This window comes from Macaca thibetana, chromosome 8, assembly GCF_024542745.1.
Source record: "Macaca thibetana thibetana isolate TM-01 chromosome 8, ASM2454274v1, whole genome shotgun sequence".
In the NCBI taxonomy this organism is placed as follows: domain Eukaryota; kingdom Metazoa; phylum Chordata; class Mammalia; order Primates; family Cercopithecidae; genus Macaca; species Macaca thibetana.
Window position 1 is genome coordinate 1,935,493 of NC_065585.1, and position 13,382 is coordinate 1,948,874.

The 13,382-nt window shown below is 54.8% G+C and overlaps 1 protein-coding gene across 2 annotated transcripts in view; it reads left to right on the forward strand.

Moving 5' to 3' along the window:
* Nucleotides 1–1,577: 1,577 nt before the first annotated feature.
* Nucleotides 1,578–13,382, forward strand: part of LY6H (lymphocyte antigen 6 family member H) — a 67,743-nt gene continuing 55,938 nt past the window's right edge. Inside the window, exon 1 of one of the 2 annotated variants that reach the window (XM_050801050.1) lies at nt 1,578–1,581. The gene's annotated coding sequence lies outside the window, so the exon portion shown is untranslated. Of the gene's footprint in view, nt 1,582–1,682; nt 1,688–13,382 lie in introns of those variants that run through there. The other variant, XM_050801053.1, reaches the window with a different exon arrangement.

Sequence of the window (13,382 nt, forward strand, 5' to 3'; positions counted from 1 at the left end):
GTGCTCAGAACTTATTGACTGACCCTAGCATTGAGGAACTCTCCTTTTGGCCTGGTCACTATATTTGAAAACTGCTACCTGAAATCATGAGAGCTTTTTTGTTTTAACAGCCATTTTCTATTGTTGATTCATTTTCGTTTTGGTTACAACTGAAATATCTGTCTTTCACATGAAATATCTGTCTTTCACATGAAATATAACTTCTCATTTGCCTGTATTCACAAAGTCTGTTCTAACTACACATTTCATTGGCTTCAAGCTCACGCTTGATGCGGAAGTGAGGGGAGTGCAATACAAATTTGAACAATTGCTTGGATATTTGCAATAATACATTGTCAGTTGGGGTCATATGACTCTCATGTGCTAGAAAATTCTCTGGCTTTCAGAATGTAACCCTGGGCACACTGAATGCAACTGTATAAAAATGAACGTGAATTTTTAAAGGTAGTATAATTAAAGTTTGTACATTAAAAAAAAAAAAAGAAAAGAAAAAAGAAACAGGGTTTGCTATGTTGCCCAGTCTGATTTTGAACTTTGAGGCTCAAGTGATCCACCACCCTCGGCCTCCCAAAGTCCTGGGATTACCTGCGTGGGCCTCGCCGTGGTTTAGTGTCAGAACGCTGAGGGTGCATGGTGTTGGACACCTGTTCCTGTGCGCGTTTGCCTTCTGCCTGTCCTCCTCAGGGAAATAGCTCTTTACGTCGTTTGTCCATGTTGTAAGTGGGTTGTTTTTGTGCTGTTGAATTTTGAGATACATTGTGAATAGATTGTAGATTCCAGTCCATTGTCTGCTATGCAATTTGCAAACATTTTCTCCCAATCTGTGGTTTGTTTTTCCTTCCTCTTCCCTGGGTCTTTTGTGGAGCAGTTTTTATGTCAAGGAGGTCGTGCTCTGCTGGGTTCCTATCCTCCTCCCGTTCATGGGACAGGCTTCCTGCACCACTGCAGCAGCAGTGAAAGGCTCACCCCTGCCCGGTGAGGTCTCTGCTGCTGGAAGTCTGAGTGTCAGGCAGTGCTCCCACCTCCTAACATCTGGAAGCCCCCTGCACTCCATGGTATCCAGCGTGGCATCAGCTGAACCCCCTTCCCCTCCCATCTGTGGACCCTAGAAGGCAGGAGGCCTTGGCCGTGCACTGGTCTGAGGCCAGCCTGAAGGTGCATGACCTGCTTCCATGACAGGATCTGGGGACGCCTCCCTCCTCGGGAAAGGTCCCGACACAGGCATCTCCTGTCAGGGACCTGGGTGCAGGAGCCATAGCCTCTCCCTGCTTCCTGCAGAGCTGACCCATCCCGGTGACCGTCAGCTTCTGCAGACCTCAGTGGTTTCAGGAAGGTGTCCCTAGGGTCTGTCTGGAGCCAAAGACAGAGGTTCCTTCCTCAGGAACTTCCTGCTTTGGGGACACTGCCTCCTTCTTAGGCGAGTTCCCACAGACTAGAACAAGGAGCCGGACCCCCAGCTATGGATGCCCACGTCCTGTCCTGGGGGACAGGAAATCCCCAGGAAGACATCAGATTAAATCAGATCCCCATGTTTCGTCACCTTCCTCTGGGTGAGTGGAGAAGGAGCAGGTGACCTGGGGGATGGTGTGTGGGCACAGGACGTACTTGGTCTGAGCAGTTGACCTGGGAAATGGTGCATGGGCACGGGACACACTCAGTCTGGGCAGGCGACCGTGGGGGACGGGGTGTGGGCACGGGACACACTCGGTCTGGGCAGGTGACCCAGGGGAACAGGGCGTGGGCATGGGACACACTCAGTCTGGGCAGGTGACCCAGGGGGACGGGACATGGGCACAGGACACACTCAGTCTGGGCAGGTGACCCAGGGGGATGGGGCATGGGCACAGGACACACTCGGTCTGGAGGCTGCCATGCTGGAGAGGAGGAGCCCTCAGGGTCTGTGTGGAGGAGGGAGGCAGGCCTTTCCAGACTCGTCCAACAGACTTGAGCAGGGTCAGCATGCTGGGCAGGGCCGCCGCCTCTACCCCTGGAGCCAGGCCCAAGTGCCCCTCACTCCAGCTGCAGGTCATGGCTGCCGTGAGCTAGGAGGAAACAGGGTGTTCTCACTGCGCTTGCTCCTGGGGCAGGGGCTGGGGCAGGGTCACAGGGGCTGGATGGTGGCCCCAGGGCTGGGTTCTGGGTGGGTAGTGAGCCAGCTGCAGGTAGGGCTTAGTCCCTGGGTGTTTGCTGGCCCCTCCCTATTAAGGGTGCGTGGGTGTGGCAGGGGTGTGTGAGGAGCCCGGCCTCGGGCAGACCCCTGTGGGCAAAAGATTACGCAGGTGCCGAGGCGAGAGACTGAAGGCACAAACTGTTTCAGTATAATAAAGAAAATAGTTAGAATAAGAATAGTCATAATACAAATTAGATATAGAGATGATCATGAGCAATTATCAATCATTATTATAAACATTATTAATCATTAGCTTTCAATATTACTCTTTGTTGCATTACTAACATAACCTAGGAATAACCGACGGGCATAGGGTCAGGTGCTGAAGGGACACTGTGAGAAGTGACCTAGAAGGCAAGAGGTGAGCCTTCTGTCACGCCGCATAAGGGCCGCTTGAGGGCTCCTTGGTCAAGCGGTAACGCCAGTGTCTGGGAAGGCACCCGTTACTTAGCAGACCGTGAAAGGGAGTCTCCTTTCCTTGGAGGAGTCAGGGAACACTCTGCCCCACCAGCTTCCTGTGGAAGGCTGGATATCATCCAGGCCTGTGTGTAGTCATCCGGAGGCCTAAACCCCTCCCTGTGGTGCTGTGCTTCAGTGGTCACACTCCTCCTCCACTTTCATGTTCCTCCTGTACTCCTGGTTCCTCTCTGAAGTTCTTAGAAGATAGCAGTAGAAGACATAGTGAAAGTCTTAAAGCCTTTGATCTTATAAGTGCATAGAAGAAAATGCTGACGTATGCTACCTTCTCTCTCTGCTTCGGCTACCTAAGAGGGAAGGGCCCCCTATCCTGTAATCATGTGACCTGCTTCACCTTGTCAATCACTTAGAAGATCCACCCTCCTTACCCTGCCCCCTTGTCTTGTATGCGATAAATATCAGCGCGCCCAGCCGCTCGGGGCCACTAATGGTCTCCGCATCTTGATGGCAGTGTTCCTTCCCTCGGCCTGGCTGCTTTCTCTTTATCTCTTTGTCTTGTGTCTTTATTTATTAGAATCTCTAGTCTCCGCACATGGGGAGAACACCCACCAAGCCTGGTAGGGCTGGACCCTACAGACCCCATGCTGGAGGAGGGTCAGAAACACTGGGGGTAGGGACGAGCAAGGAACCAGAACCCTGCTTGGGAAACAGGCTGCAGTGAGGCAGGGCAGGGGTCGCCACCAAATACCCAGGACACGCCAGGGTGTGGCGGCCGAAGGTCAGAAAGTCTCCACACCAGTCCTGTGAGATGGGCTTGGTTTTTCCCAGTGTCATGGATGAGAGACTGGAGCACAGAGCGGCTAAATGGCCAGCCCGAGACAGCACAGCTGGCAGGCAGCAGGTCCACACTGCAGTCCCAGTGGGATCTCATTCCAGGCCACACGGGTCGCTTTCTCACCTCGGGACCCACAGAGGCCTTGCCCCAGGCTCCAGGCCCCGGAAGTTTCCAGAGAGGGGTGCTCTCTGGGCAGGCCCAAGCCCCTGCAGGTGTCAGGGCTGAGAGATATGGCCTGGAAGGTCACCAAGGCCTGACCGCCAGGCTGCCAAGTCAGGTCAGCAGCAGAGCCCAGCGAGAGCCCGGCTCACCGGGGACTGTGCCTGGACAGCGCTCAGAGCCACAGGGAACAGGAGGCATGGGGGCTTGGGAGGAAGCCAGGAGCAGGGTCGGACGGCAGGAGGGGTGCGCGTCCACTGAGCACCAGCTCCGGGCTCCGAATGCCTCCGAGGGCTCCCTCCGTGATCCCACCCAGGGCCTGCTGGGAAAGGAATCACCCTCTTCATCTACTGTGCAGGGTGCCACGGCCACCAGGACAGAAAGGGAAGCGGCGGGACCTGAACTCGCCCTCACCCCCACCTCCCTCTCCCACCAGCACCAACGCTGGGCACAGGCTGCCACGCTCCAGAGGGGCAGGGAACACACCGCAGCCCCTGGGGCCCTGAGTGCTCCATGTGGAAGGGGAGGCAGGTTATGATGGAGCAGGAGTAGAGAGAGGAGCCCAGCCCATGGGGACCCAGGTGGTCATGTAGCAGGACGAGCCGCAGACAAAACTCCTCAGACACTGGATTAAAGAAGGAAGAGGTTTTTTATTGGGCCAGGAGTGTGGGCAGACTAGCGTCTTAAGAGCCGAGCTCCCCGAAAAAAAATTCTTGGCCTTTTTAAAGGCTTACAACTTTAAGGGGTCCATGTGAAAGGGTCGTGATAAATTGAGCAAGTGTGGGAAACGTGACTGGGGCCTACATGCATCAGCTAACAGAAGAAAAAGTTTTACAATGCTTTTTTTTTCATACAGTGTCTGGGATTTACAGATAACACAAGTAGTTTAGGTCAGGGGTTGATGTTATTATTGTTACTTTTTTTAACTCCTAGGGCCGGTTGGTGGTGCCAAGGCTGTCTGGCCGTTTATCTTACTTTTGTTTCTTTCTGACTTTTTGCTTTCTCTCTTTTGTCTTGTGAACTAGGCAAGGTGCGGGGAGGAGGGCAGCAGGAGTAGTAGTGGTCTCCTTCCTTAGTCGGGCCTGCAGAACAAGGTGATATTTGGATTTAAATGACAAAGGAGGCCGGGTGTGGTGGCTCACACCTGTAATCCCAGCTACTTGGGAGGCTGAGGTGGGAGGATCGTTTGAGCACGGGAGTTCCTGATGAGCCTGGGAAACATAGTGAGACCCCATATCTACCAAAAATAAATAAATTAGCCAGGCATGGTGGCACATGCCTGTGGGCCCAGCTACTCAGGAGGCTGAGGTGGGAGGATCACTTGAGCCCAGGAGGTTGAGGTTGCAGTGAGCTGTGATCACTCCACAGCACTCCAGCTGGGGTGACAGAGTGAGACCCTGTTAAATAAATAAATAAATAAATAAATAAATAAATGGGACTTTGCTGGGAAGGCAGCCTGGAAGGAAACAGCAAGTGCTGGGAAAACAGCAGCGCATGGCAGGGACGGGGCCCAGGTGTTCTGGTGCCACTGGGCCAGGTCCTGTGGGTCTGGCAGGGGATGGAGCCCGAGGTCAGACCTGGGTGCTGGTGGTCCTGCTGCTGGCCAGGTCGTGGTGAGAGCGGAGTCTGGAGGAGGCAGAGGCACCATAGGGAATTAACTAGAAGCGCAGGTCAGTGGCGTGGCAGCGCTCGCCGGCACTGTCCGTGGTTCTGAAGGAGACTGAGTGGGCAGGTGTGTCTGGCCTGGGGTGCGGAGGGTCCTGGAGTCTTGTGGGGCTCACAGACACAAAGGTGAGAGCCCAGGTGCCAGCAGGCAGCCTCTGGCCTGGCAGTTAGGAGGCCTGGGGCTGACCCCACACGCATTCCTGTCACATTGCTCGTCTTCACGCCCTCCCAGGCATGACGGCGCTTCTCTCACAGCACTGGCCTCTCTGTGCCAGCACTGTCACCTCCATAAATTAAAATCCTGTGGGTGCAAAGTCACGCACAGCCCCTTCCTATTCGCAGATTCTCTTTCACTGCAGTCTCTGTGTCTCTTTCTTTTATTCTTTTTTTTTTTGAGAGGGTCTCAGTCTGTTGCCCAGGCTGGAGTGCAGTGGTGCGATCCTCATTTACTGTAGCTTCGACCTCCTGGGCTCAAGCGATCCTCCCACTTCAGCCTCCTGAGTAGCTGGAACTACAGGCCTGCACCACTATGCCCGGCTAATTTTTTTTTTGTGTGTGTAGAAATGGTGTCTCACTATGTTGCCCAGACTGGTCTGGAACTCCCAGGCTCGAGTGGTCTTCCTGCCTTGGCCTCTCAAAGTGCTGGGAGTACAGGCATGAGTCACCGCGCCTGGCCACTGCAGTCTTAACCACAACTTCAGTACCTTCTTCCGAGAGCTGTCCCTGCACCGGCCTGCCCTTCAGGAGCTTCCCACCAACTGGGGCACTGGGCAGGACCCCAGGCGGCAACAACATAAAACTCGAGCTGATGGGTGCAGGACAGAAGGAGCCTGGGGTCAGAGAAGGATGCAGAGGGCAGGGCAGTCAGGGTGCTCACTGGAGGACAGAGGAAGCAGGCAGAGCCCAGAACGTGGAAAACTCCAGGAGAGGTGGCCCTGTGCTCTGGAGCCGAGAAAGCGCCTTGAATCCTGGCTCCATCAGGTCTCCTCACAGCCTCCGCGTTTTGCAGAATGGGGCGCGACAGCAACCTCACAAGCTGTGTGGGATTGCAGGAGACCTTCACGAAGGCCCAGCCTGGGCCTGGGCTGTGGGGAGCCAAGGTGGGGGGTGCTAAGACCACACAACGACCGGGGGCAGGAGCGCGCTGCGGGGCAGGGCACGGGCGTGCGAGTCGGGGCCCACATCGTGCTGTGAGGAAAGCTGCATCACTTGCAGCTTTTGTCAGAACAAGAGGCTGAGTCCTTTCCTCTGCCGGGGCCTCAGTTTCCTCGTTCGGAACAGGAGGGGCTTTTGGGTCAGGAAGGTCTAACGCGTGGGGCTTGTGCTGGGGAGACACATCCAGGGCAGAGGTGGGGCTGGAGTGTGGAAAGGCACTCAGGGCACTTCACACATATTCCCAGAGCACCCGGAAGGACTTCACAGGGACCAGCTGCCTTCGAGGAGGCGCAGGATGCAGGGTCCAGGCAGCTGGGTGCCCCCTCCTCCAGGCAGGCCTCCCTGTACTCCGTGTCCCCGAGAAATCTACCTCTGACTCCACACAGATTCCCCACACCACATGGCTGTCTCCACTTGTGCCCGTGTTCACCAGCCTGGGTTCTGTGGGGTCTGGGATGTTCTCACTCAGATGTGTGTCTTCCCCAGCCCCAGCCTCACTTCCCACATAGCGCCTGGCACAGAGTTCTGGGAAGGTTTGCGGAATGAACCCAGGAATGACTCACAGGCACCCGCAGGGAGGGGAAGCTGGGGGCAAGGGGAGGCTCCCTGAGGGCCATGCTCTCTCCCACCACCACCTCCTTGTTCCTGTGGCCGACATCCCAGATCCCTGACCTGGGTCTCCACTCACCTTGGTCCAGCACGGAGCACCCTGCCCAGCACCCCAAGGCCTGCTGGGCTGCTGGGGACTCCCAGTCTCTCCCCGAAGCCCCACCCCTGTCCAGTTGCTCCTGGGTTGCCTTCCCGCCCTTCTTTCCCTGACTTCAGTGCTCAGTGGAGCATCACCTCCCTGGAGGCCTCCTGCAAACCCCAGACAGGAGAGCAGGGGCCTAGTTGCCGTGGGGATTCAGCCACATACAGCTTTTCTTTTATTGACATTGACTTTTCATTACAAAATTAGCATGCCTACCGAGAAGATGCAAATGAAAGAGCAGTTTCTCAAGTAAGAAGCAGCACCCTCCCCACTGCTGTCTCTGAAAGCAACTCCCAGGAGTTTGTTCCCGCTTCCAGACGGTTTTCTCTGCCTAGGCAAAAACACACATTGAAAACAACAATTTGTGGCCGGGCGCGGTGGCTCAAGCCTGTAATCCCAGCACTTTGGGAAGCTGAGGCAGAAGGATCACCCGAGGTCAGGAGTTCGAGACCAGCCTGGCCAACAGAGTGAAACCCCAACGCTACCAAAAAATAAAAAAATACGAAAATTAGCCAGGTGTGTTGGTGCATGCCTGTAGTCCCAGCTACTTGGGAGGCTGAGGCAGAATTGTCTGAACCCAGAAGGTGGAGGTTGCACTCAGCCTGGGTAATAGGGAGAGACTCTGTCTCAAAAATAAGAAAAGAAAAAAACAAAATACTAACTTGTAACCAGCAGGGTTGCTGTGTGAGTTTCTTCCCCTCTGAGAGGCTGTTCTTGGTTTCAGTGAACCAGTGTGGCCAGGAGGGTGACAAGAAGCAGTGTGCACCTTGCTGTCAGCTGGGCTCAGAGATTCTGGACGGCTCAGAGATTCTGCGCCAGGGCTGGTGGGAAATGATACTGAGGCAGCAAGAAGTGGTCCTTAAGATCTGCTAAAATCTCTGCAGGACATCACTGTCCCCTGTACAGCCGGGAGGCTGAGGCCTGGAGCTAGGAACCACCTCCCTTCTCAGGGGGCTTACCACAAAGGCTCAGGGGGCTTCCTCATGTCACTCCACCAACGCAAGGATATGAAAGCCAGGCTCCTTCTACAGAGCAGAAATGAGGACTGTCACTAGTGATAAGTGCCGGAGCCACTGCGTTTTGAAAGGACCCTAGCTGGTTTCCGTCACAGACCATCCAAGCTGCTGAAACGCACACTGCTCCAGGTGGCCACGACCTGATCCCAGCAAAAACGCAGGAGACAAAGCTGTGCAGTTTGTCCAGAATGAAACAGTCATTAGATAAACTAGATGAAAGGCTCCAAAACATGGACAAGGAAAAAACCTGGCCTACATCAGTTGGTTGGTGGTGTGTAGGTCACTCTCACTACTTTCTAAGTTTTCTACAAGATTTACCTGAAGGCTTCATCTACATGATAGTGTAATCGGCAGTAGGGTCTGGCCGCTCACCGCTTGTAAAAAGAAGCCAAAATAGTAATGAGGTGTGATAGAGAATGAGGCTTTATTATCCATGCCAGCAGAAAGCAATTCCACTCTTCTATTTGTGGAAGGAACGCAGGGGGATTTTCTTCTCTTTTCTTTTCTTTTTTTTTTTGAGACAGGTTTTTGCTTTTGTCACCCAGGCTGGAGTGCAGTGATGAAATCTCAGCTCACTGCAACCTCCACCTCCCAGGTTCAAGCGATTCTCCCGCCTCAGCCTCCCAAGTAGCTGGGATTACAGGCGTGCGCCACCACGCCCAGCTAAATTTTGTATTTTTAGTAGAGACAGGGTTTCACCATGTTGGTCAGGCTGATCTTGAACTCCTGACCTCAGACGATCTGCCTGCCTCGGGTTCCCAAAGTGCTGGGATTATAGGCGTGAGCCACCGTACCCTGCCACACAGGGGATTTTAAACAGAGGGTTTGCAGAAAAGGCTGGGGGGTGAGGAGGTGCCAGGCGCGTGACCCACTCCCACGGCTCGTCTCGAATTATTGTTCCATCTGGTGCAGGGACCAGCACCAGCGTGGCTTCTCCCAGGTTATAAATGAATTGTTGTCAATCTTGTCATCAGTCTCTAGCCAGGAGTGGGTTCCTGCCTCGAAGTAACCTTTTGCTGGAGAGAGAATTCCAGAGGTGTCTGGTCTGTAACAGGATCTGACCCTTGAAGGTTTTAAGGAAATAGATGACCAGATTGGTGAGCAGGGTGTATGCCTAACAACCTTCCAGGTAAAAAAGTGTGCATAAGGCCTGGAGCAGAGAACGGGGAAAGAGAGCGGAGGTCACAGCACGTTCTGAGGCTGTAAAGTTTATCTCGGAGCTATGGCTTGAAAGTGGGGAGAAAGGAGAAAAGGGGAAAGAAAAAGAAGTTTTAAAACGCGGTTTGAGGTGAAGCTGCTAAGTGACTTGGTTACAAGAACCTTGGCTTCCACACCCTCCTGCACCCTCTTAGCTTGACTTTAGCTGATTTCAACTCTTCAGGCAGAGCTTGACCCCTCCAGCCAATGGCCAATCAGGGAAGCTTTTCACCTGTGGCCTGAAAGCCGCTGCTTCCAAATGTCCTGTCTTTCTGGGCCAAACCAGGGTATACATTACATGTACTGATTTCTGGCCTTGCCTGTAACTTCCGTCTCCTTAAAATGTATAAAATCAGGCTGTACCCCAACCACCTTGAGCACATGCTCTCAGGATATCCTAAAGCTGTGTCACGGGTCACAATCCTTAACCTTAGCAAAATAAACCTCTAAATTGATTGAGACCCATCTCAGACACTTTGTGGCTTACAAGAGGCAGCTCCAGCTCAGGGTAGGGGATTTCCGGTCACAGTCTAGTTACTGGCACAAATATGGGGCAGGTTCCAGGGAAAGCCAACTCTGTGGATCCTGAAGGAGTGAGGATGCTGGTGCCTGCCCTGAGGGGCACCCCCAGAGCCTCAAGGAAAAGGAAGGGCCTGACCACTGGGGCTCCTGGGTCCCCGGGTTCCCAGGTTCTAGGCTGGTTTGCCAGTTACCTTAGTTACCACAAAGGGGTCCCAGTCTAGATCCTAAGGGAGGGTTCTTGGATCTTGTGCAAGAAAGAATTCAGGTCGAATCCACAGAAAGCAAGTTTATTAAGAAAGTAAAGGAATAAAACAATGGCTACTCTGTAGACAGAGAGGGCGCTCCTGAAAGCAAGAGGAGGAAGGTGCCCACCTCAGGTATAGTGAGAGTTTATATATGAGACGAGAAACCCAAAAAACCACGGGGGAGATTGCTCCGCTGCCAGGGCTCCTGACAAAGGATTGTTTATCTTTGTGTAACTCCTGTCTAGCAAGAATCTATATTATTATCTTCAAAGTGAAACTCATTCTTTTTTTTTTTTGAGACGGAGTCTAGCTCTGTTGCCCAGGCTGGAGTGCAATGGCCGGATCTCAGCCCACTGCAAGCCCCGCCTCCCGGGTTCACGCCATTCTCCTGCCTCAGCCTCCCGAGTAGCTGGGAGTACAGGCGCCCGCCACCTCGCCCGGCTAATTTTTTTTTTTTTTGTATTTTAGTAGAGACGGGGTTTCACCGTGTTAGCCAGGATGGTCTCGATCTCCTGAACTCGTGATCCGCCCGTCTCGGCCTCCCAAAGTGCTGGGATTACAGGCTTGAGCCACCGCGCCCGGCCTGAAACTCATTCTTAAACTAAGAATTCTTCTGTTCCGAAGATACTGGACATCAGGACGTTATTTCCTGGGTCTTGTTGGTAAACATTATTCATTTGCTCCCTTAACTGTAATATCTGGTGACCGAACACCTAAGGTCCCAAAACCCAGCTGGTCTCAGCCTCATTTCACCCAGCCCCTACTCAAGACGGAGTCGCTCTGGTTGGAAGGGCTGTGACGCCTTCATGTGGCCAGGAACACCAGAGACTTGCTGAACAGATGGTGACGCGCACGCAGAGCACGGTGGAGAGCTGCAGGGCCTTCTCCCGCAGGACCTGGAAGGCGTGGCTGCCACTGGGAGCTGCCAAAGTGCTCAGGCAATGGCCGCTGGGGAACCCCCATGGATGCTGCACAGAGAACACGACGGAGGCCCCATGGGGACCCAGGCCAGGGGCAGGGGACAGAGGCTGAAGGGGGGCACAGAGGCCCAGGGTTGTGGGGAAGAGGTCCAGGGTGGGGGTCGGGGCTGGGGACGGGGGAAACAGAGGCCCAGGAGAGGGGCTTGGAGCAGAGGGCAGAGCCCAGGGTTGGGGAGAGGCGGGAGCAGGGGACAGAGGCTGGGTGCAGAGGTCGGCAGCTCCTTGGGTCGCCCTAGGCTCAGGAGGACTGGCTCTTTGTGGCCCTTGGTGGCTCGAGGCCAGGGCAGGGCTGGTGGAGGGGGCGGGGCGCTAGCTGTGGCCTGCGGTGTGTGGTCTGATTGCAGAGACCCCCGGGCCCTTTTGCCAGAAGCAGACCCTGGTTGATGGTGCAATTCTAGGGCCACCACGGGTGAACATGAAGGGCAGTGCTCCCGGACTCCCTGCGGGTTAAGCAGGGTCTCCCTGACAGGCACAACCAGGCCCCGCTCACTCATCCCTGGCTGGTTCGGGGTGCCCGCAGCCACCCGCCTCCACGGTTCTCTTTATGGGAGCAAACAAGCTGCAATGACATGGTTTTCGGTTCCTGTTCTCGCTGCCGAAAGCACCGGGACCGGATCCAGACCTCGGGCTGACCGGCTGGGGTGCAGAGAGGCTTCCCCTCCCACGCGGAGTGCTGGTGGCCCCTGCAGGCCCTGGAGCTCCAGGAAGGGCTGAGGGCCCGGGAGGGAGGACGCCACCTCGCCTTTGGTAGGATGATATCCAGCCGAGGTTTCGCCCCCTTCGCCTTCATCTTGTTTCTCAGACGCTGGGTTTCTTCACGTGGAGGTGGAGTTTGTGTTTCCTGGAGCAGTGGTCTGGAGCCAAGGCCCCGGGAGTTAGAAGCTGTGAGAGCTTTCCGGGAGAGGCGTGGCGGGGTGGCAGGGCTCCCTTTCCCTGGGTTCCTGGGCTGCCTAGCCTGAGGCAGGGGGCAGGAGCCTGAGGCGTTGCAGGGTCAAGGCAGGGCAGTGGCTGCAACTCAGGGCTGCAGGGGAGGCTGGCCGGGCCTTCAGAGCCCAGAGGGGAGAGAAGGGGAAGGGGGAGCTGGCTTTTGCCCAGGGTGTGGTGTGACTTGCAGTGCATTTCAGAGCCTGCTGGGGACACCACTGAACCACCGGATCCTGGGCTCAGAGGATCGCCAGGAGCAGAGGCAGGGCTGAGGGATGGTTGGCCTCCGAGGCGAGCTTCTCCAGCCGCCTCCTCACCTGCTCCTCCCCTGCATAGACGCCACTATTAAGTCCAATGAATTAAGAGACAAAAAGCTGAGCGTGTTAGGAATGAACTCCACTCCTAGATGCCCGTTTCCAAGGCAACGCTGGCTCCATCCCTCAAAGAGTGGGTGCTGGAGCAGTGCCTGCAAGCCCCAGTCCCTAAGGAGGAGGAAAGGGATGGATCTGGTGGGTTCTGGGGAGGATCCCCAGGGTGCTAGGCAGAGTCCTGCTCTCACGGTCTCTCCTGCACTCCCTCAGCTCTGCCGCACCCGCGTCTCCCCTACCCACGTATCTGAGTCCACCTGTCCCCGAATGGCTGGCAGAGGTTGGGGGCCCGGTCCCGGGGTGTCAGACGCCCCTTGTATCCTTGTGTGTCCTTATGTGGGAGTGGCCAGAGCTCCCGGGAGAGGGAGGCGTGGTTAGGGTTTGTCCCATGAGTTGAGTCAGGCACTGCACCCTGGTCTTGGTCAGTTTTGATGGCGAGGAGACCTGGGTGTGGGCAGACCCAAGGGGTGTGGGAGAGACAGAGTGGGAACAAGCCTCTGCCTGGCTTCTCGTGATGAGCACGGGCAAAGGGTCCTGAATTCTTCTGGGGCAGGAAGAGACCGCTGTGGTACCGACTTCTGGACTGTGGCTAAGGAAGGAGACCACTACTACTCCTGCTGCCCTCCTCCCCCCACCTTGCCTAGTTCACAAGACAGGAGGAAAGAGAGAAAGCAAAAAGAAAGAAACAAAAGTAAAATAAATAGCCAGACAACCTTGGCACCACCACCCGGCCCTAGGAGTTGAAAAAAGTAATAATAATAACATCAACCCCTGACCAAAACTACTTGTGTTATCTATAAATGCCAGACACTGTATGAAAAAAGCATTGTAAAACTTTTTGTTCTGTTAGCTGATGCATGTAGCCCCCAGTCACGTTTCCCACGCTTGCTTGATTTATCACGACTCTTTTACGTGGACCCCTTAAAGTTGTAAGCCTTTAAAAAGGCCAAGAATTTCTTTTTCAGGGAGCTCAGCTCT